This window comes from Lactuca sativa, chromosome 2 (assembly GCF_002870075.4).
Source record: "Lactuca sativa cultivar Salinas chromosome 2, Lsat_Salinas_v11, whole genome shotgun sequence".
In the NCBI taxonomy this organism is placed as follows: Eukaryota; Viridiplantae; Streptophyta; class Magnoliopsida; order Asterales; family Asteraceae; genus Lactuca; species Lactuca sativa.
The window spans coordinates 220,056,353-220,078,771 of NC_056624.2; positions in this window are offsets into that span (position 1 = coordinate 220,056,353).

Here is a 22,419-nt window from a genome sequence, read left to right on the forward strand (position 1 = left end):
GTTCATACCATTTGCATTTGATACGTTTGGTTTCTTTGCACCGGATGCGGTAGAGCTTCATAATAGAGTACAATGGATCATGGATTGCAATGGTATATCCCATAGTTTTATGAATGTAGTCTTTAAAAGATTGAGCTTTGCTATACAAAAAGGCTTAGCGGCGCAGCTTGTTGCCCATTTGTCATCTCACTTGTTGTACGATGATAATTAAATTAATCTCAATATTGAGACTGAAATTTTATATCATAAAAAGAATCATTAATGCATCAGTTAAAGAAGAAAGTTTTACATAGACGTATCGGGTAAAAGAGCAACAAACTGTGCCACAACTCTTTTTTGGATGACAAAACTAATTCTTTTAAAAACAACATCTATAGATCTTGGATTTATCATAATTGTTATTAAAATTGAGAAAAAAATATCAATTTTAACCAATCCTATCATCCCACATGGATAGATCATGGTTGTGAGTTTAGATTAACAGGAGATTTGTTTCTTCTACTGATTGTATGTATTCTTTGTTACTTTTTATTGGATAAATTACACGGATGGTCCCTATGGTTTATGGTAATTTGCGTGTTTGGTCCGTAGCAAATTTTTTTTTTTTAACTTGGATCGTCTTTATTTTATATTTTTGTTGCACTTTAGTCCCTATTCGTTCTAAACAGACTGATTTATCCTTACTAATTTTTTTTACCTTTTTAAAATTATTAGTTAATTAAATGGTAAACTAAACCTTTCTTAATATTTTATATATTATTAAGTAATAGGATCCCACACATCCTAGCTCCACCCAACCATGCCTACCGTCTTCACCTTCTCCGATTGCATCTGTGTTTTGTTTTAAATATTAAAAAATTAAATCAACCACAATATCCCTTTTACATTTCGTCATCCTCCTTAATCCCAAAAAAAATCACACAAACAAAAATATTCAAATTTATAGATTAGTGTCTTTGATTTTGTCAAGAAATATAAATCACAGCTTAAAAGGGTGTTAAATAAAACAAAACATTCAAATCATAGATTATTGTCTACCTATTCGTCAAGAAACACTCATCACGACTTCAAAAAAAATCAAATCAAATCAACAGTACTTCTCTGTTTTTTTACCATGATTTGAATTCAAAAATCTAATCGGAATCGGGTTTCAGATCGAGTATAAAAGGGTGTTTTAGATCGAGGTATGTGGAATGGGGGTGTGGTTGGGAACTTGGGATCCTTTCTTTAAATCTTTAGGCGGTTCAAATCTCCACCATCACCACCATCGGACCTGAAAGTTTCGGTATCATCCGACACAGGTTTCTTCCCAAATCTAAATCACCATTGGAGAACGAGTTTCTTCTAAAAAATCTGTAAAAAAAACCTGCAATAGACCAAAGAAATAGGGAGGGAGTGTCGTCCACATCTTCAATTTGAATCACCATCTACAATAGACCAAAGAAAGAGGTAACGCTAGAAACTTATGATATGCATATGAGAATTGCTTGCTAGAATAGGGCTAAGGATCTAGGAAGGATGCCTTATATGCCTATTGTATGTGTATGAGAATTGCATGCTAGATTAGGGCTAAGGATCTAGGAAGATGCCTTACATGCCTACTATATGTGCATTGTATGCTAGATTAGGGCTGTGACAACCTGAAATTTCCATTCGGTCAAACCCTAAAAGTCAACCACTTCGTATCATAAGTCAATGTCATTATTTCTTATTTTTAAGAAATATAAAATTCGTTTGATTATTTTAATATTATTTTTAAGCGAACGGGTGAAAGAAAGTGTCGTCTCGGGTTTTGATTTTTAAAAACCGCAAACACTTCGCGTATTAGAAACACCCGACCAAACTTTTTTGTTTGGGTTGAAAAATCACCCAAAAATCATGAACTCATACCTATGTATGAGTTTACTCCCCAAAAACTAGTCATTTGTGTTTACTCCCCAAAAGTCAAAAAGAGTAAACTCCAAAATATCCTCTCAAGTATCATCCAAGTTTTTATTCCAAATCTTCAAAGTTGTAAGTGTTCTAACCATTTCAAGTTAGTATATCACTTAATCTATTGATTTTACATCCTTTAATCCATTCATTTATGTGTTTTGACTAGTTTTTCCAAAACACCAAGAACACCAAGAACACACACTAAGTGTTCTTGGCCTTTTAGCTCAAATCAAGCCTTCTTATAGTAAGTACTTCCACCCTTGAGCATTATTGAGCTAGTACTACATTTAAACATCAATAAAATATGTCAAGAACACAAGATTGGAGGTGCTCACGGTCCAAGAATGTTCTTGGGCCGTAAACACCATAAATGACACCAAAGTGTGTCTAAGCCTCAAATCTAAGCCCTAGTTGATGTTTAAACCTTCCTTGACATGTTTAAACCCTTCCTCATTGAGTTTAAACCTAGAAAAACATCAAAGACCATCAAATATAGGGGTTTACGGTTTGGGGATCTCCTAAAACCGTAAACACCCTAAAGTGAGTTTAAGTTGGTCATTTTCCTTCCTTAGGCTTAGAAACTAGCTCGTACACTTACCTAATTGTGTTAGGGACTTGAAAACATGGCTTTACACTCTTCCATATGGGTTTACAGTTTATGAACCCAAAGGAAAACGCCATGAGGCCGTAAACTCCTCAAAAGAGGTGTTTTGATGCCCTAGTCCATTCCAAAGGCCAAACCACTTAGTAGAATTGCTCCAAGAGGCTTGTTAAACCACCAAACAACACCTAGTCATTAGGACTAGAGTTTACAACTGTAAACTCTAGAGTTTACTGCCGTAAACTCTTGGTGTCATGACCATCAAAACCGTAAACTCCAAGGGAGTTTACCCTTGAACCCCAAACACACTAGCCTTTCCCTACAACACTTAGATGCAACCCTTGAGACGTATAACACTTGTATAAAGTGTTTAGCATATCCTAGAGTGTCTTAACTTAGTTTTTTAAAGACTAATTGTGTATATACATATATCCTTATATGTTATTAGGATCTTTGTGCGTGTCTAAGTCTTCACTTGACACCAAGCACTTATCCGACACTTCCTTCCGATCCACTAACCACAGGTGAGTTCATACCCCTTAATCAATGTTTTAAACTATTTTTAAATGTTTTATGGGGGGGGGGATAGAAGTAGAATTATGCTAATTATTATATCAATCACATGTGATTAATAAGCAGCATTCAAATGATTGGCTACTCATTAGCCGTTTTACTAAACAGTTTCCTTCAAATGTCTTTCATAAACACTTTATGTGTTTAAAACTCCTTATTTCTCTGTACATTTTACTTTGTATATTACTTTTCAAACTTATTTACAATTGTGTTTCAAACAAATGTTTCTTTATACTAAACCGTTTTATCAAACCCATGCCTTAAAACCGTTTTATAGATTGACATCAAGTCAATCTTTTCTTAAGATAATAATTATGTTCAAAGGTTTTACAAAACTTATTTATGCTTTTATATTATAAATTGCATGCCTCTATATGTATAGTTATATAAGAAATGTTTAAAAGACTTAGGAAGGCTATCCACCCTATTTCCTTTTTGCGCTTGAGATGTGGTCTGGTGGGATATCGGGTACTCGTCCGAAGGTCGTTTAAACATTAGTTATATAACATATGTACATATATAGGCATAAAGGCCCTTCCAGTTCATCCCATGCCCTTGGGTAGCAAGGGTATACATCCATGTCCATACGTACCAGTTAGATTACTAGTAAACTACCATACAGGTAGTTTAGGAAGATACTAGAACTATTACTAGAACGTGATACCATACCATGAGTCAGTTCATTCATGAGTCAATACTTGCTAGAACATTACAGTACATTACTATACTTGCTAGATAGAGAGCACGTACACTACAGCTAGAACATTACAGTACATTACTATACTTGCTATTTAGAGGGAGAACACACATTACAGCTAGCACACTGTAACGCCCGGGTTTCAGGGCTAAGCATTTTTGTCAATGTAATAGTCTAGGTCAACTCTTGTAACTCTTTTTGAAGTAATAAAGATGAAATATTTGAGTATTATGTGAATTATATGTGTTTATTATTTAATTATAAATGTATAATTAATAAAGAATAAAAATGAGCGTCAAAATTAAAGTGTGAGATAATCCCGATATCTCTACATAAAGTTGTAGAATATGTCTCAAGGTTTCCGTGTATATAAGGAATGCCGAAATCCGAGTTATAACGAAGAAGTTATGACCCGTCGAAGTTTCACGACAAAACCGGCACGATACCGGGAAGCGTGAATAGTGAATTTACGATAGAGCGAGATTTAGCCTTAGTGATCTAAACGAAAGTCGTAGAATATGTTAAACTAAGAACATCGATAAAAAGAACGCCCAAATCTGACTTCGTATGAAGAAGTTATGAGATTTTAAACAGACCAATCCTGTCCCGGCTTGTTAAAAATATAACTTTAAAAATAAAGTCAAAATTAGCCGACGGAGTCTAAACGAAAGTTGTAGAGTACGTCTTCACCTACGCGTGGATATAAAGAACGTCAAAAACGGAGTTCGTATGAACGAGTTACAAATTATAATAGTATATTTACGTATTAAAATAAAGTATAAATCATGTATACGTACACACACACACACACACACATATATATATATATATATATATATATATATATATATATATATACATATGTATATATCATTAGAAAGGTATTGATGATGCGGTCATTATAAGACTAATGTTGAGTTCTTTCGACATTAGTTTAGTACAAATATCATTAAATCCATTTATAATAGTATTATAAAGGGGTGTTTAGTTGTTTATATAACTAAAAGGTCATTAAGTAATTATGGAGGGTAGTTTTTGAAAATTCAATTAGTATAAATAAGAGCCTTGGGCTCTCATATTTCTTGCACCATTCTCTTGATTCAAGAGTCTTTCTCTCCTTATCCCCCGAGCATTTCGGTCCCTCGTGATTCGACTTCTCTTTCTGTAGCTTAGTATAGTAAGGTGAGCGCTGAAGCGCTGCACGAATCTTTCTTAGAAAGATTCAGCGACGAAGTTCTGCCCCTGCAGAGCCCGACTCCTAGCTAAAACCCCCTTGTAAGTAAGTTATGCTTACCTTATTTTAATATAGCTTATATTTAAAATTAGTATCGTTATTATGAACTTATAATAAATATTTGAGCTATTATTATAACTTATATAAGTGTCGTTATAATATTTTTTTTAACTACTCGCGGTACGGGGAATCTGGTTTAAAGGGCTGCATAGGGTTGTTGGATTTCAGAAGTGCTATATGCCAAAATGGTCCTGCCCTCCGGTGTTTTATGTCTGGCCCCTGTCTGTACATAGTGGTTGGAAAATATTGTTTAACGCTTATATAATAATAATAATACTAAGACTAATAGTTGGTCACGGTAAATATTAGACTAAAATTTAGCGATAATAATGCTAGGTTTCGTCGAAGGAAAATAGAATCGTTAGAAGCAAGCGCTGCCCGATTTTGGAATCATCACCTTTACAAGTGAGTGCATAGTTACTTTCAACTTACACATAGATATGAAGTATTTTATATAAATTACGTGCTATGTGTGCATATTATCTGAATACTTGCTATCTATGCTAGATGAACGTTGTTATACATGTTTTCAATGATTTAAACTGTATATGTATTTTATATCTACGAAAATGTTGGGGTAAAACATGGGTAGATGCAATAGGTGATGTGTGATAAAATGATGAGAGGCCTCGATGTTGATGTTGTTGATTCTGTCATCTAGCGGAGTATGGATGACGACCACGGACTCTTCTAGACAGTCCAGTGGAACACTAGCAGGCTCGCAACCTGTAGGTGTTTGTGAACGATATGTTCACCGGTGTACTCCATCCCCCACATGGTTGCCTTTAGGACATTTATTGCTGAGGAATCCCCTTAGCAGTAGTGTCCGTCCCGATGATGATCCTTAGGCTAGGTCCCTTATGATAGGTGTTTAGGGACGTAAAGTGAGGATAACGGGAACGGGTAATCGGGTTATTGTTGATCGATGAAATTAATAAACTTATTTATTGTGGGTTGAAAACCCTATGTGCTCACCAGGCTCCCAAGCCTGACCCACTCAGTTTTATGTATTACAGGTAGTGGCGCATGAGCATAGGTGTGATGTTTTGGACGAGGGATTACGGATATAGGCCTGTAGATATGAAATAATGTAGTAAGGCTTATATTGTACTGTTTATGCTTTTGATCTGTACGAACATGACATCCCGAGTCTTTTAATGAAATACATTTCTATGGAAATGCTTTTGATAAATCTTTATCATATTTTTGTTTTGGGACAAATTCCGCAACACTTTCATTTAAAATGTAACTCTGATTTTTAAACAAAGCATAAACAAACCGGTCTTTTCTGGCCGTGATTTTAGGGATGTCACAGTTGGTATCAGAGCATTAGTTTAAGCGAACTAGGAATTTGTAGGATTTCTAGACTTAAACTTAGAATGATAAGCGATGATTGTGAGGTGTGAGCACTAGCTTATTTTAGGAATTGTGCCTAAAATGCTTTTATGTGCTAAATGCTTTGTGCATAATATGCTGTTAATTGTTCGGATCTATGGTCTGTTGCCGACCGGATCTGGAAACCTTATGTGTTTAGGATTCTAAACGTACGACTACGATATTAGAACTAGCATGTAAACGTTTCGGAGTGATAAGGAAGATTTAAAACGTCTATCCTAAATAAAGATCTAAATTCACCTTATTCGGTGTATAGATCAAGACGGCAAGGACCCGTAGCGGAAACGTGAACGCAAATGGAGGTAGGAACCAACCCCCAGTGGTTCAGCAAATACCTGTTGTTGAAGAAGTTGCACCTGAGCCAGTCACCATGGCTGGAGTTCAAGCCATGATTCAGGCTATGCTAGCTGAACAAAGGGAAGAAATGAGACGGATGCTCCACGAAAATAGGGACAAACCTACCATACATGTTGAACCGACGGAGCCAGTTCCCGAGCCATCTGAGGAAGGGAACTATAGCCGCCAAGTGAGTCAAGTAGGGACTCAAGGTGAGCAAAAGGATGGCCCAGAAGGGAGAAACAACAAGGATGGGCGGATGTACAAAAATTTCTTGGGTGCGAAACCACCAAGTCTCTCAGGAAGCCCAAAGCCTGTTGAGATTATGGACTGGATCTCCAAGATGGAGATGGTGTTTGAGAGCTGCGACTGCAGCGAGAAGCAGAAGACTGTCTTCGCTGTGAGACAATTGAAAACTGGAGTCTTGAGCTGGTGGAAGCTATTGGCAGATACAATGCCACGGGGAGAAGCTATGAAAATGTCATGGGATGAGTTCTTGGAACAACTGAAGGCGCAGTACTGTTCAGAGATAGACCTGATTGATCTGAACAATGAGTTCCAAAATTTGAAGAAGGGGAGAATGAGCATCGATGACTATGCTGCTGCATTTACGGAAAAGATGAAGTTGTTTCCATACCTAGTGCCAACCGAACTTTCCAAAATTGAGAAATTCGCAAACGGACTGCCGGCTGACTTTGGCCCAACAGTCAAGATGGCAACCACTCTGAAATCAACTGTTCGAGCAGCTAAGAACGTGGAGACCCAACAAAAGGAAAGAGGTTTGGAGAGGGCTGAGGTTGGTGAGAAACGGAAGTTCAATGGATCCTCGAAGTCCAACAAGAAGAGTAGATTCTCGAAGTCTGGTTCGAGGGGAGGAGGATTAGAAGCGAAGTGGTGTGACAAGTGCAAGAAGAAGCACTCTGGGAAGTGTGACGGAGGGGTCACTTGTTACAAGTGCGGAAAGCCTGGGCACTACGCCAATGAATGCACCCTCAACCAGAAAGCCTGTTATGGGTGCAATGAAGAAGGGCACATTTTGAAGGACTGCCCGAAGAAGAAGGAGACAGGAAGACCCAACATACCACTGAAGCCGAAGGCGAGAGCCTTCCAGATGACGCTCGAGGCTACAAAGGAGGCAGCAGACGTCGCTTCAGGTACCTTTCTTGTAAATGGTTTTCCTGCAAATATACTATTTGATTCCAGAGCCAACTACTCCTTTGTGTCGCATAAATTTGGTGGGAAATTAGCATTGCCTGTAGAAAAACTAGATAATGCCCTGATTGTAGAAGTTGCCAGTGGCAAATTCGTACCTGTTAGTAATCGTATTAAGAACATCGTCATTGACCTAAATGGAAACGAATTCCACGAAGAGCTATTACCCATAGAGTTAAACGGTTTCGACATCGTTTTGGGTATGGATTGGCTTAGCGCCAACGATGCTGAGATTCAATGTCGAAAGAAGATAGTAAAGGTAAACCGACCCGGAAAAGAATTATTTATGGTGTATGGGGACAAACGCAGAGTAAATTCTGGAATCATCTCCCTGATGAAAGCCAGGAAATGTTTGTCCAAAGGATGTGCATCATACTTGGCATTCGTAATCGATGCCAAGAAGGAGAAGAAAGAGGTGCAAAATATACCGGTTGTGTGTGATTATCCGGAAGTCTTTCCCGAAGATCTTCCCGGATTACCACCTGATAGGCAAGTGGAGTTTCGTATAGACTTGTTACCAGGAACAACACCGATAGCAAAGGCACCTTACCAATTAGCACCGACGGAGATGAAGGAGCTCACGATGCAACTTCAGGAGCTGTTGGACAACGGTTTTATTCGACCTAGTTCATCACCCTGGGGAGCTCCGGTGTTATTCGTGAAGAAGAAGGACGGAAGTATGAGAATGTATATAGACTACCGAGAGTTGAATAAGGCAACGGTGAAGAACAAGTATCCATTGCCGAGGATTGATGACCTATTCGATCAGCTGCAAGGTTCGAGCTACTTCTCAAAGATCGATCTTAGGTCAGGATATCATCAGCTAAAGGTAAGAAAGCAGGATATTGAGAAGACTGCATTTATAACGAGATATGGACACTACGAGTTCTTGGTTATGTCATTCGGGCTAACCAATGCTCCCGTAGCATTCATGGATTTGATGAATAGGGTTTGTAAACCATTCCTCGATAAATCCGTGATAGTGTTCATTGATGACATTCTCATATACTCGAAAAGCCAAGAGGAGCATGGCAAGCATCTATGGGAAGTATTAGAAGTGTTGAAGAAGGAGAAGCTTTTTTCAAAGTTCTCCAAATGCGACTTTTGGATACGGGATGTCCAATTCTTGGGTCATGTTGTTAACCAGGAGGGAATAATGGTTGACCCCGCAAAGATCGAGGCTGTAATGAAGTGGGAACGTCCAAAGAGTCCCACGGAGATTCGAAGCTTTCTAGGATTAGCCGCATATTATCGACGATTTATCCAAGGCTTTTCTTCGATAGCTGCTCCATTAACAGCTTTGACTCATAAAGAAGCTACGTATACGTGGAGTGAGAAACACGATGAGGCATTCGAGAAGCTAAAGAAGAAGTTATGTGAAGCACCGATACTTTCTCTACCCGATGGAGTCGAAGATTTCACGGTTTATAGTGACGCTTCTGGAGTCGGGTTGGGTTGTGTTCTGACCCAAAGAGAAAAGGTGATAGCATACGCATCTCGACAATTGAAAGAGCACGAAAAGAACTACCCCACTCATGATCTGGAGTTGGCAGCGGTAGTTTTTGCCTTAAAGATATGGAGGCATTACCTCTACGGCACGAAGTGCAAGCTCTTCACTGATCATAAGAGTCTCCAGTATCTCTTTAATCAGAAGGAGTTGAATATGAGGCAACGATGCTGGCTAGAACTTCTCAAGGACTACGACTATGAGATACTTTACCACCCAGGTAAAGCAAATATTGTTGCTGATGCTCTCAGTCGGAAAGTCAATCTGGAAAGGAAAAGGCCAAGAGCGTTAAGAATTGAAGTCGTCTCGACGATTGTGGAAAGTATCAGGAAAGCTCAAGAAGAAGCTTTAGAGAAAAATGACCGAAAGGAAGAACGTTTGGGAAGAACGTTAGTGTTTTGTACAAACAGTCGAGGACTGAAGGTATTCCAAGATCGAATTTGGGTACCTAAGACGGGAGGAATAAGAGATTTTCTGATGGAAGAAGCACACAAGACCATGTACTCGATTCATCCCGGTAGCACTAAAATGTATAGGGACCTAAAACCCTACTACCGGTGGCCGACGATGAAGCTCGATGTTGCGAAGTATGTGGCCGAGTGCGTAACATGTGCGAGGGTTAAGGCACAACATCAGAAACCGTATGGGAGTTTGGAACCTTTACCTGTACCCATGGGTAAATGGGAAGACATCACCACGGATTTTGTGACTAAACTGCCCAGGACGAAGAACGGTCACGACATGATTTGGGTAGTCGTGGATCGTTTCACCAAGAGTGCACACTTCATAGCAGCCAACGAGAAGTGGTCTATGGATAAGCTCGCAAATGCTTACGTGAAGGAAATTGTAAGACTTCACGGTGTCCCTCTTACGATTGTATCAGATCGTGATAGTCGTTTCACGTCAAGGTTTTGGAGGAGTCTACAAGAGGAGTTAGGTACAAAGTTGTGTTTGAGTACTGCTTATCATCCGCAAACTGATGGTCAGAGCGAAAGAACGATTCAAACGCTGGAAGATATGCTGAGAGCATGTACCCTCGAATTCCAAGGGAATTGGGACGAGCACTTACCTCTGGTAGAATTTTTCTACAACAATAGTTTTCACTCGAGCATCAAGATGGCTCCTTATCAAGCCTTGTATGGGCAGAAGTGTCATACGCCGTATTGTTGGCTTGAAGCCGGAGAGAAGCAGTTTATGGGCCCCGAGATAGTCCATGAGACTGCTAAGAAGTTGAAGGTGATTAGGGAAAGGATGTTAGCAGCCCAGGATCGTCAGAAGAGCTATGCTGACAAGAAAAGACGACTGATAACTTTCGAAGTTGGGGATTCCGTTTTGCTTAAAGTCTCACCGTGGAAGGGACTTATACGATTTGGGAAACGAGGAAAGTTAAGTCCAAGGTTTATTGGACCGTTCAAAGTTCTTCAGAAGATAGGGAACCAAGCTTACAAGCTTGAATTGCCCGAAGAACTCAATGGTATTCATAACACCTTCCATGTGTGTTATTTGAGGAAATTCACGGGAGATGTTCCCGACATAATTCCAATCTCAGAGTTATGGATGGATGAAAATAAAAGGTTGATCGAAGAGCCTGAGGCAATTGTTGACCGTAAGACTAAGAAGTTACGACGCAAGATGGTCGACTTGGTGCTAGTCCGATGGAAACATTCGAATGAGCCGAATCTCACTTGGGAAACAGAGGATGACATGATGAGTCGCTATCCACATCTGTTTGCTGATGCATGATTCCGGGACGGAATCATCCTAAGGGGGAGAGAATTGTAACGCCCGGGTTTCAGGGCTAAGCATTTTTGTCAATGTAATAGTCTAGGTCAACTCTTGTAACTCTTTTTGAAGTAATAAAGATGAAATATTTGAGTATTATGTGAATTATATGTGTTTATTATTTAATTATAAATGTATAATTAATAAAGAATAAAAATGTCAAAATTAAAGTGTGAGATAATCCCGATATCTCTACATAAAGTTGTAGAATATGTCTCAAGGTTTCCGTGCATATAAGGAACGCCGAAATCCGAGTTATAACGAAGAAGATATGACCCGTCGAAGTTTCACGACAGAACCGACACGATACCGGGAAGCGTGAATAGTGAATTTACAATAGAGCGAGATTTAGTATAAATAAGAGCCTTGGGCTCTCATATTTCTTGCACCATTCTCTTTATTCAAGAGTCTTTCTCTCCTTATCCCCCTAGCATTTCGGTCCCTCGTGATTCGACTTCTCTTTCTGTAGTTTAGTATAGTAAGGTGAGCGCTGAAGCACTGCATGAATCTTTCTTAGAAAGATTCAGCGACGAAGTTCTGCCCCTGCAGAGCCCGACTCCTAGCTAAAACCCCCTTGTAAGTAAGTTATGCTTACCTTATTTTAATATAGCTTATATTTAAAATTAGTATTGTTATTATGAACTTATAATAAATATTTGAGCTATTATTATAACTTATATAAGTGTCGTTATAATATATTTTTTTTAACTACTCGCGGTACGGGGAATCTGGTTTAAAGGGCCGCATAGGGTTGTTGGATTTCAGAAGTGCTATATGCCAAAATGGTCCTGCCCTCCGGTGTTTTATGTCTGGCCCATGTCTGTACATAGTGGTTGGAAAATATTGTTTAACGCTTATATAATAATAATAATACTAAGACTAATAGTTGGTCACGGTAAATATTAGACTAAAATCTAGCGATAATAATGCTAGGTTTCGTCGAAGGAAAATAGAATCGTTAGAAGCAAGCGCTGCCCGATTTTGGAATCATCACCTTAACAAGTGAGTGCATAGTTACTTTCAACTTACACATAGATATGAAGTATTTTATATAAATTACGTGCTATGTGTGCATATTATCTGAATACTTGCTATCTATGCTAGATGAACGTTGTTATACATGTTTTTAATGATTTAAATTGTATATGTATTTTATATCTACGAAAATGTTGGGGTAAAACATGGGTAGATGCAATAGGTGATGTGTGATAAAATGATGAGAGGCCTCGATGTTGATGTTGTTGATTCTGTCATCTAGCGGAGTATGGATGACGACCACGGACTCTTCTAGACAGTCCAGTGGAACACTAGCAGGCTCGCAACCTGTAGGTGTTTGTGAACGATATGTTCACCGGTGTACTCCATCCCCCACATGGTTGCCTTTAGGACATTTATTGCTGAGGAATCCCCTTAGCAGTAGTGTCCGTCCCGATGATGATCCTTAGGCTAGGTCCCTTATGATAGGTGTTTAGGGACGTAAAGTGAGGATAACGGGAACGGGTAATCGGGTTATTGTTGATCGATGAAATTAATAAACTTATTTATTGTGGGTTGAAAACCCTATGTGCTCACCAGGCTCCCAAGCCTGACCCACTCAGTTTTATGTATTACAGGTAGTGGCGCATGAGCATAGGTGTGATGTTTTGGACGAGGGATTACGAATATAGGCCTGTAGATATGAAATAATGTAGTAAGGCTTATATTGTACTGTTTATGCTTTTGATCTGTACGAACATGACATCCCGAGTCTTTTAATGAAATACATTTCTATGGAAATGCTTTTGATAAATCTTTATCATATTTTTGTTTTGGGACAAATTCCGCAACACTTTCATTTAAAATGTAACTCTGATTTTTAAACAAAGCATAAACAAACCGGTCTTTTCTGGCCGTGATTTTGGGGATGTCACAGTTTACTACCTTAAAAACATGAGTTTACGGCCGTAAACTCATGTTTCTCCATGAATCATGAGTTTTGGTGGTTGTAGGTTAAGCATACAAAGTTCTAGGTCCAATTCTAAACCATACAAGGTGTTAAGGGCACTTTAACACCCTTTGGAGGAGTTTATGGCCTAAGAAGGGGTGTTTACGGTCTAACAATATTCTTGGGCCGTAAACTCAAGTGTGAATCATTTGTGTGTGTTTTGGTGCATCTCATGAAGGAATATAAGGTTCTATGCACTCATGGAAGCTCATAGAAGCTTTTGGAGGTGTTTAAGGGGCAATTTAACACCTTAAAAGGTGTTTATGGTCTATGAATGAGGGTTTACGGTCCAAGCATGTTCTTGGACCGTAAACTCAAGTTTACCCCCTAAATGGTAAGATTTTGGTGCTCTAAGTCCATTATTGCAAGTCCAAAGGTCATAACTAAGCACTATAAGTGGTTTGGAAGAGTTTTGGGGCTCCAAAACCCCATTTATAGGTGTTCACGGTTTGGGAAGGTCCCTTGACCGTAAACACAAGTTCTTGGTCCTATTTCATGATTTAAACACGAATTTGAAAGCCAAACATGTTATACTATGAGCTAGGATGGATTTCTTACCAAAATGGAGCTTGAAATGGATGATTTTGGATCAAAGTCGAGTTTTAGAGAGAGAGAGTAGAGAGAGAAAGTGTTTTAAGAGAGTGAAAAAGCTTCAAAATGTGGTCACTCAATCCCTTATATAGGGGTTGAGTTTATGGCTTGGTGGAAATCTACCCGATACCGACGTTAGACGAGGCTTTTGGTCGTACTCGGTTTAATTGTTGCAACCCGACGTAGTCGTAACTAAAACTTTTCTAAATAATAATTTAGGATGATTTCATGTGTTTCTAATGGGTTTGGATACTCATGAGGTCATAATAAAAGTCCCACTTTAATTAATTTAAATCGAAAGTTAACGGAAAAATTGAAACACGAACGGTTTTACTAACGGAAATGGAATATTGTGACGGATTAAATTTCGGGTTGTCACAACTTTTCCCCCTCCTACTACATCTATCTCATATAACATATCATGCTAGCAACTAAACATATGATGACATACTGTTAGGTATATCTGGGGTGCCTAACCTACCCTTCGGTCCTAACAACCGAACTTTATCACTATCACATATCATATCACGCTAGCATATAACATATTAGGTAGTAGCAACACAGATGAATATCACAAAGACAAACATCTAACATATGATCCCTACTGGTGGGATGACATTGTGGCCATAGACCCACCACTACTAGAAGGTAACTCACCTCGTAGTATCTGCCGAACTGTGCGGGAATCCTCTGACTGCTGCCGCTGCTACTCCGGAAATCCTCCGGCTAAAATTCCCACAAAACACTTAGTCATACAATGCTAACTGTTCTTAGGGTAAAATGAACATTTTACCCCTAACCAAGTCAAAGTCAAAGTCAAAGTCAACTTCTAGTTGACCTGACTCGCCGAGTTGGCTCGCCAAATCGCCGAGTCCCTATCCTTCCATTAGACCTCATACCCGTCTGTACTCGTCAAGTTAGGCGATGACTTGACGAGTTTTCCTTCTAAATGAACATCGACTGAATCCTAATCCGACTCACCGAGTTGTATGACAACTCGTCGAGTTCATCATATACTGAATACACAGGTCCTGTCCTTGACTCACCGAGTTGTATGAACAACTCGTCGAGTTCATCTTCATCCTTAGAAGATTGCCTTGGACTCGCCGAGTCTGCTCATGCACTCGCCGAGTCCCATGAATTTCCAGAACAATGGCTTAGTCCAGAACGTTGGGTCACTCCCTGGGACCCCCTTAAAACCTTTCCACACTCAACTGGGTCCTTATGACCCTCAACTGATATTGGACAGAACCTTGGACTCGCCGAGTCCAAGAACGGACTCGTCGAGTTGGTCACAACAACTCACTGGATCTTCGATTTCTGACGTACAGCCTTTGATCAGAAGATAGATCTATGCTTCTACAATTGATCTAGCACGTAAAGTTACAACCTTTACATGCTTGCATGGGACTTTGAGCTTAAAAGGTCCTTAAACAAGCCCACTCAAAGCATGGGGCGTTCTTTGAGTGCAAGAGCCACTCCTTTCTGCCTTGTAACCCCTCTAAGGGCCTAGATTCGAAACATCAACTCCAAACCATGCTTGCAATCATGGTTGGTGACCAAAATGGCTTAGAAAAGCCCTAAAACTTCACAAAATGGGATCTAGCAAACGGAAGAGCAAGGTATAGGATTTTTACCTTCAATGAGCTGAAAATGGTGCACAAACTCGGATCCCTTTAGCCTCATCTTGTTCCTTCAAGCTTTTCCTTCCCTCCTTGGATCACAAAAACACCAAAGTCACTCCAAATGCCTTAGATTGCTTCAATAACGGCTAGGGTTTGCTATGGGGGTCTTCTGGGAGCAAATGGGACTAAAGAGGCCGAGTTAAGGTGTTTAAATAGGGTGCAAACCCTCAGATTAGGGTTTTTGTCCAAACAGGCTACTCGCCGAGTCCACCACCTAAGTCCCGTGTCCCTTCTCGCTTCTACTCGGCGAGTTGGACCTTCAACTCGCCGAGTCCAAGGAAAAAATGCAAAGTATTTAACAAAAGAATACGTACCAAGAACCAGGTGCTACAAAGGAAGTGGAACTGGTGAAGGTGCAGTGGTAGCACCGTAGGGGCTCGAAGTGGACGTAGGAGCCAAAGGACGAAATGAGGGCGCATTACCCCGAGTTTTCCCGGCAGCAAAAGACTTCGAGGACGAAGTCTAATTCAAGTGGGGGAGATTTGTAACGTCCGGGATTTATAAGGTATTATTTATATTTGAATAAGGTTAATAAATTAAAATGGTTTGGGCTTGGACCTTTTGGGCCCTTATGATTGGGTTGAGGAAATGCCGTAAAAGGTATGAAAACCCTAATCCTTGTTATTTTCGATAACAGTAGGATAGTCTAGAGTTCTTTTATGCTCATACATTATAGCTATCAATAGAGAACATTTAGATCCAAATAGGCTGCATGTGAACTTCAGGGTTAAGTTATTTCGCCTCATGCATTGAATTATAACCTATAAAACCTATCAACTCCTAGGACAACCTTTCTCTCTCTCTCTCTCTCTCTGTCTCTCTCTCTCACTCGCTCACTCTCTACTAGTAGAACGCACTCAGTATGAAGCATCTCCATGAAATGATCCCAAGTCAGTACAACCTGCTCTACAGTAGAAAGGCTCTAAGTTGCAAACTTCCACCAGTCTTCCGCCCCCAAGCAAAGATGGTACATCACAAACTTCACCTTCTAGTTCTCCGAACATGAACATGTGTATAAACACCCCTCGACATCAGATATTCATATCATGGAAACGATCAAGTCCTTGACCCCACTAAATTTTAGGGGCTTCGTGTTACCAAATTCCCGGTACGACATCGAACCTCCTCCATGAAGTCCTAAATCAACAATAATTTCAGTGGCAAAGGCAACGACAGCCTCAGTGACGACAACATATTGCTTGTCAAACATCTCAATCAAGTGGTATTGACATACCCAAACACCTCTGGGATTTCCTCTCTGATCTCTAAAGTTACATGTGTAGTGATTAACTCTCAGATCTTGTCATCACTTAATCCTTGCCTCTCTGGACCATCAGTACCCGAACCGTAACCTCTCGTAACCACCATACTAAAAATAAACCGGGAATACATCATAAAATCACGTTATACCATACCACACCACTACTCAACTACTCATCCTACAACCCTAAACTTCCATGGCACGTGGACTAGTCATGTGCTTCGAGTGGTACGGGCCCATACTAGCTTCTATACTTGTATTTGTCTTGAAGAATAGCCACGCAATTACTGGACCACTAGACCTAAAAAACTAGGGTATGCATACACCCTACTCTCATTCTCTCAAGAGTAACTACCAAGTCCTTACTTCTACTAGCACTCTATCAATCACATGTCCAACTCATGAAACCTTTAGTAACACTACTGTCACCTTGTGTATGCTAATCATACATCACACTTGATTTGATAGACAGTCGTACAAATGATTCTATCCTAAGACCACAAACAAACAACAGACATAAAGTAAGGCTAAATCAAGCATTCCCATGCTATAAACTCCTAGTTATGTATAATCATGACACATCCTCTTAGCAACTACAACAATAATGTCAGTTTCATACAACATAAACAAGAAAATCCCTAGGCTATCAGGCATCACAAAGTAGGCAATTCCATCATGCAATTCCTAAAGATCCCTACCCTATGAACTAGCATGCAATCTAACACTTAGCATATTAATAATACATGTAATCAATGTGGGTATTTTGGGGGATAACTTTTCCTTGAGCTCCGGCTGACTGTACACATCACATCCTTCCTTTTTAATTTTACTTTTTGAAAAACATTGTGAAAAATCTTTTGCAGATCCATAGTTTGAGTCTGAAATAGCACGAGTGTTCATCCAGATCGCTCAAACTAGGGCTCCAATACCAACTTGTAACGTCCCAAAAATCATAGGAAATTGTTTCATTTTTTTACGGAGATAAAATTGTTGTTTCATCAATCACAAGTCACCAAAAACATTGTTTTACAATCATATCAAAATTGTAGTATTAGAATCAGAGTATTTCTCAAAACATAAAAACTATTGGATTATATGTATAATCATGCCTTCGCCGTTCCACGATCCTCAGAAGTACCTGAAACATTTGAATCCATAATTATAAGCTAAAGCTTAGTGAGTTCCCAAAAATACCCCACACAAAAGTACACATACAATGAATGCACACATGAGCCTTCAGTCTAACTGGACCACCTTACAAGGCCTACAATACAACTAGACCAATTTATTGAGCCAACAACACATAGTTGGACCATTCTACTGAGCCTACAACACGAGGTTGGACCGTTCTACTTGGGTCTTTAGTATCAACTAGATTGCACGAGTATCTTGGCCTACAACACAAAGCAGGACCGCCTCAAACCAACCTTAATATATCGACATATGTAAACAAACAAACAATAACCAACAACACAGGTAATCATAACAGATCTACCAAACTAAAGATCACTACAACATGACAACATCCTACACACAAGGATACGTATTACAGTATAAAATATAGTAATAAAACTTACCTTGCAGCTAGCAGAAAAACAACACAACTCTCACGGAACAAAGACTGGTGCTACAAGTCACCTATACAACAATGAGAGGTACATCGTCAATCTATAATCTAAAACCCCACAAGTTGAACACAAGTCAAATTGGTCAAAAAGTCAACGGTCAAAGTTAACATCCAAAAGTCAACTTAGTTGTCTACCTGCCATGGCCAAGCATCGGCCACGTCATAGTAGGCTCACGACAAAACAGTCGTGAGACTGTCTACCACCACTTCATGGTGGCCAAAGCACAACGTTGTGGGACATGTGCTGGCCAACTTAATGCATTAAGCTCTTAATCCTTCAAAGTACTCACTCATACTTAATGCATTAAGCTCTTAATCCTTCAAAGTAATCCTTCAACCCAATGAATCATAAAAATGATTTCTTTATAGACATGCATGTCTTTCCCAAGCTAGGTCACAAAAATGGAAGAAATGAGCTCAAGCTTATGCATGGGATCAAGATCTTCATAAAACACTAGATCTAAAACATATGACCTCAAAAGGACCTCAAGGATCCATAAAGTTGCTAAACTTATGGAATCCATTCACTCAAATCATCGCAAGCATGCAAAAAAGTGCATAAAATCCTAGAAGAATAACACATAAAGATTTGAACTTGTGGACTTACATTGGTCCATAATATGTGCAATGAAATGGTAGGCGAAGTTGCTTGCTGGATCTATCCTTAAAAGACACCTTCTTCTTCTTCAATATCACAAAAAATCATGAAAAAGCTTCAAGAACTCAAAAATAGAGGCTAGGATTTGATTAGGTCGAAAAAAAGGTAATGGAGGCTAAGGGTGAGCAAACCCTAGCCATCACATCCCTTAAATAGGGCTTAAGGCCCGTAAAATTAGGGTTTTGCATACATTCCACCACCACTTCGTCGTCACTAACATGCCACGTCGTGGTGCCTAAACGAAAGGAGTGGTTCTTTCAATTGATACCACATCCGTAACGTCTAAAAAATCCAAGGTATGGTTTTCATTTTTAAAACAAATAATCATACAATGATTTGTTCCAAAACCAATCAAAGTGAATATATTATTTAAACATCAGAGTAATATCACTAATTGCCAATGTGGAAAACTCTTGGGATGCTATGCAGTCACGCTAGGCCATTACCTTTTGAACCGAAAGTACCTGAAACCATAAATATGAAACCGTAATCATACAGCTTAGTGAGTTCCCCAAAATACCGCATACCACATATATATATATATATATATATATATATATATATATATATATATACAATTATAATAGCACGTGATTGTGTCAAGTCCGTATCAACCTCGAGTCCATAATGACTCTATATAACAGCTTGTAGTTGTGTCGAGTCCGTATCAACCCCGAGTCCATAATGACTCTATATAACAACTTGTAGTTGTGTTGGGTCCATATCAACCCCGAGTCCATAATGACTCTATATAACAACTTGTAGCTATGACGGGTCCATATCAACCATCGGATCCATTTCACCCCTCATACATAAGCATACAAACATATAAACATGAGTCACAAAGAAAACAAGAACAAACATGCATATTAGCAAGTGTCGCAAAGGAAACCATCATCCTACAAACATAATCCAGTGGGCTAGCATTGGTGCATTTGACCCACAAGTATAGTGAAGAGACTCACCTTACAGTCTGAAAGAATATTTGTACCGATCAATGCTTTAAAAGCTATCTCTACCGGTCGCCTATACAATTAACAGGAACCTAAATCTCAAACTATAAATCAAATTACCTAAAATGCCCTTAGGTCAAACTTGGTCAAAATCCTAGTTAAAGTCAAAAGTCAACCGATTCGATCATGTCAACTCAGTTAAGTACGTTGGATATACTCAACACGTACGCATGACATACTACGCCTTAACCGAAGTCAAGGGACTGACCACGTACATGTAGTGTACCTTTTGGTACACCCATCATACACGGCTACCATCCTCCCAATCCTAAGAGCTTAATCCTTTAATCTCTTTCGTCCAAAATCTTGATCTAACCCTCAAACAATATCCTTAACCATAAAGTTTCCAACTTTATGGTCTTGCATGACTATTACATCTTCAACATCTAAAAATTCTAACTTCTTAACACAATAAGACATCGAAGACCATGCATGGAGGAAAATTAGGGACCAATGTCACATTTTTATGGTTCCTAAAGACTCCATAATGGATAAAGTTTCCAAATTTATCCATTAGAATGATCTAAACAACCAAGATCTAATCTTTAAGTCTCAAAGGGACCAAAAGTGCATCCTTTTCAACTTAATCCATTATGTCCAAGTTTCCAACTTTTAGATCTGAATCAATATGATGTTTAGATGTATAAATTTTCTAACTTTATCCATAAAAAAGTCACAAACTTTCAAGATCTAGACTTTATGCACTAAAGTGACCAAAAGCTCATAACACCCAAAACTAGCTAGATCTAACAAATGCACCATCAAGATTCAAGCTTTTTACCTCTAGAAGAAAGATCAAGGTGAACAAAATCTAGATCTAAGAATAGAATGGATTTGGGGAAGTTAAGGAGTTTAAATAGGGCTCAAACCACGAAAAAAGTGTTTCGGTACTAATTGCGTACGCCCAACGAACTCCATGAATTCCTAGTACGCCCAACGTACTCCATTTTTTTTCCGAGTGCGCCCAACGTACTCCAGGTATGCCCAGCATACTAGACTAAGCCCCAAAACCCTCCGAACTTCAAACGGTCATAACTTCTTCATTGCATCTCCGTTTTCGACGATCTTTATATCCACGGAAAAGGTAATGAGAAGCTCTACAATCCTATCAACACTCTTTTCCTTAAAACTTTCCGAACTTAAATCCAAAATTCATAAAAGGCCTGAACTATCACTTTACGGTTATACCCATAGGCTCCAAAGCACCAACCGAACTCTTGGATCACCTAATCTACATTACCCACATCTAAAGGGGCCTAAATCTCTCTCTCCCCCCAATGCTCGAAGCCTTATGATAACTGATCTTCGGGTCGCAACCCTGAATTATGAAACGATTTGGAATAGGGTGTTACAACGTCGTGGCAACTATACCACCATGTCATGACCACCAAGGATCTCATAGGTTTAAGTCTTAAATGCCAAAATCACTAGAACAAACCTGGAACTTAGTGCTGCATAGGCATCGGTTATGTATATTAACTACCCTCTTTTGGCGCCATATTGGTGTAACCAACGTTTAACCACTTTTCTTTCCATGTTTAAATACATGGAAAAAGTTTTAGGTGAAAGGTTGATCATTCATATATATGAAATTGATTATTGACAACTCTCTGTCTCTCAAGAACACAAAACCTCGCAAGGTATTCTGTGTTTATGAGTTTGGATTAGGCATGTAATCCAAATCAAATTTCTTGGATTATCTCACTTCCGAATTCGTATAACCTCAGGCTATAAGGTACAAATTACAGATTTCGAAAAGTGATATAATCACGATTCAAATAATATCCATGTACTACTGTTATTTTGAAATTCTTATATCTAGCAATAGCATCTATTTAATACATCAAGGTTTTTACAAATTTTTAAAAACATATTTATTAATAAAATGGTAAGGTTAAAATATACAAGTTTTATAATCTTACTAAAATATACCAGAAACAATCTAAGAAAAAAAATTGAAAACTATCAAGCTCGAATAGGTAATTTTAACGTCTTGAGTACTTTTTTCAAAATAATACCATACACTACACAATCTATCCATACGAGGGGTGGAATTGGTACGGTACCAAGTTTTTTTCCTCTAAACCATGTACCGTACCAATTATAGTTGATATAAAGTTTTACCTACAAATACCATACCAACGATACTTGGTACCAACATGGTTGACTGCCAACTACATATTGGTATTGGTATACACCAAAATATTTAAATAATATCTATATTTTAAGAGTTTGAAACTTGATAATCGATATAAGACTTCACATTAT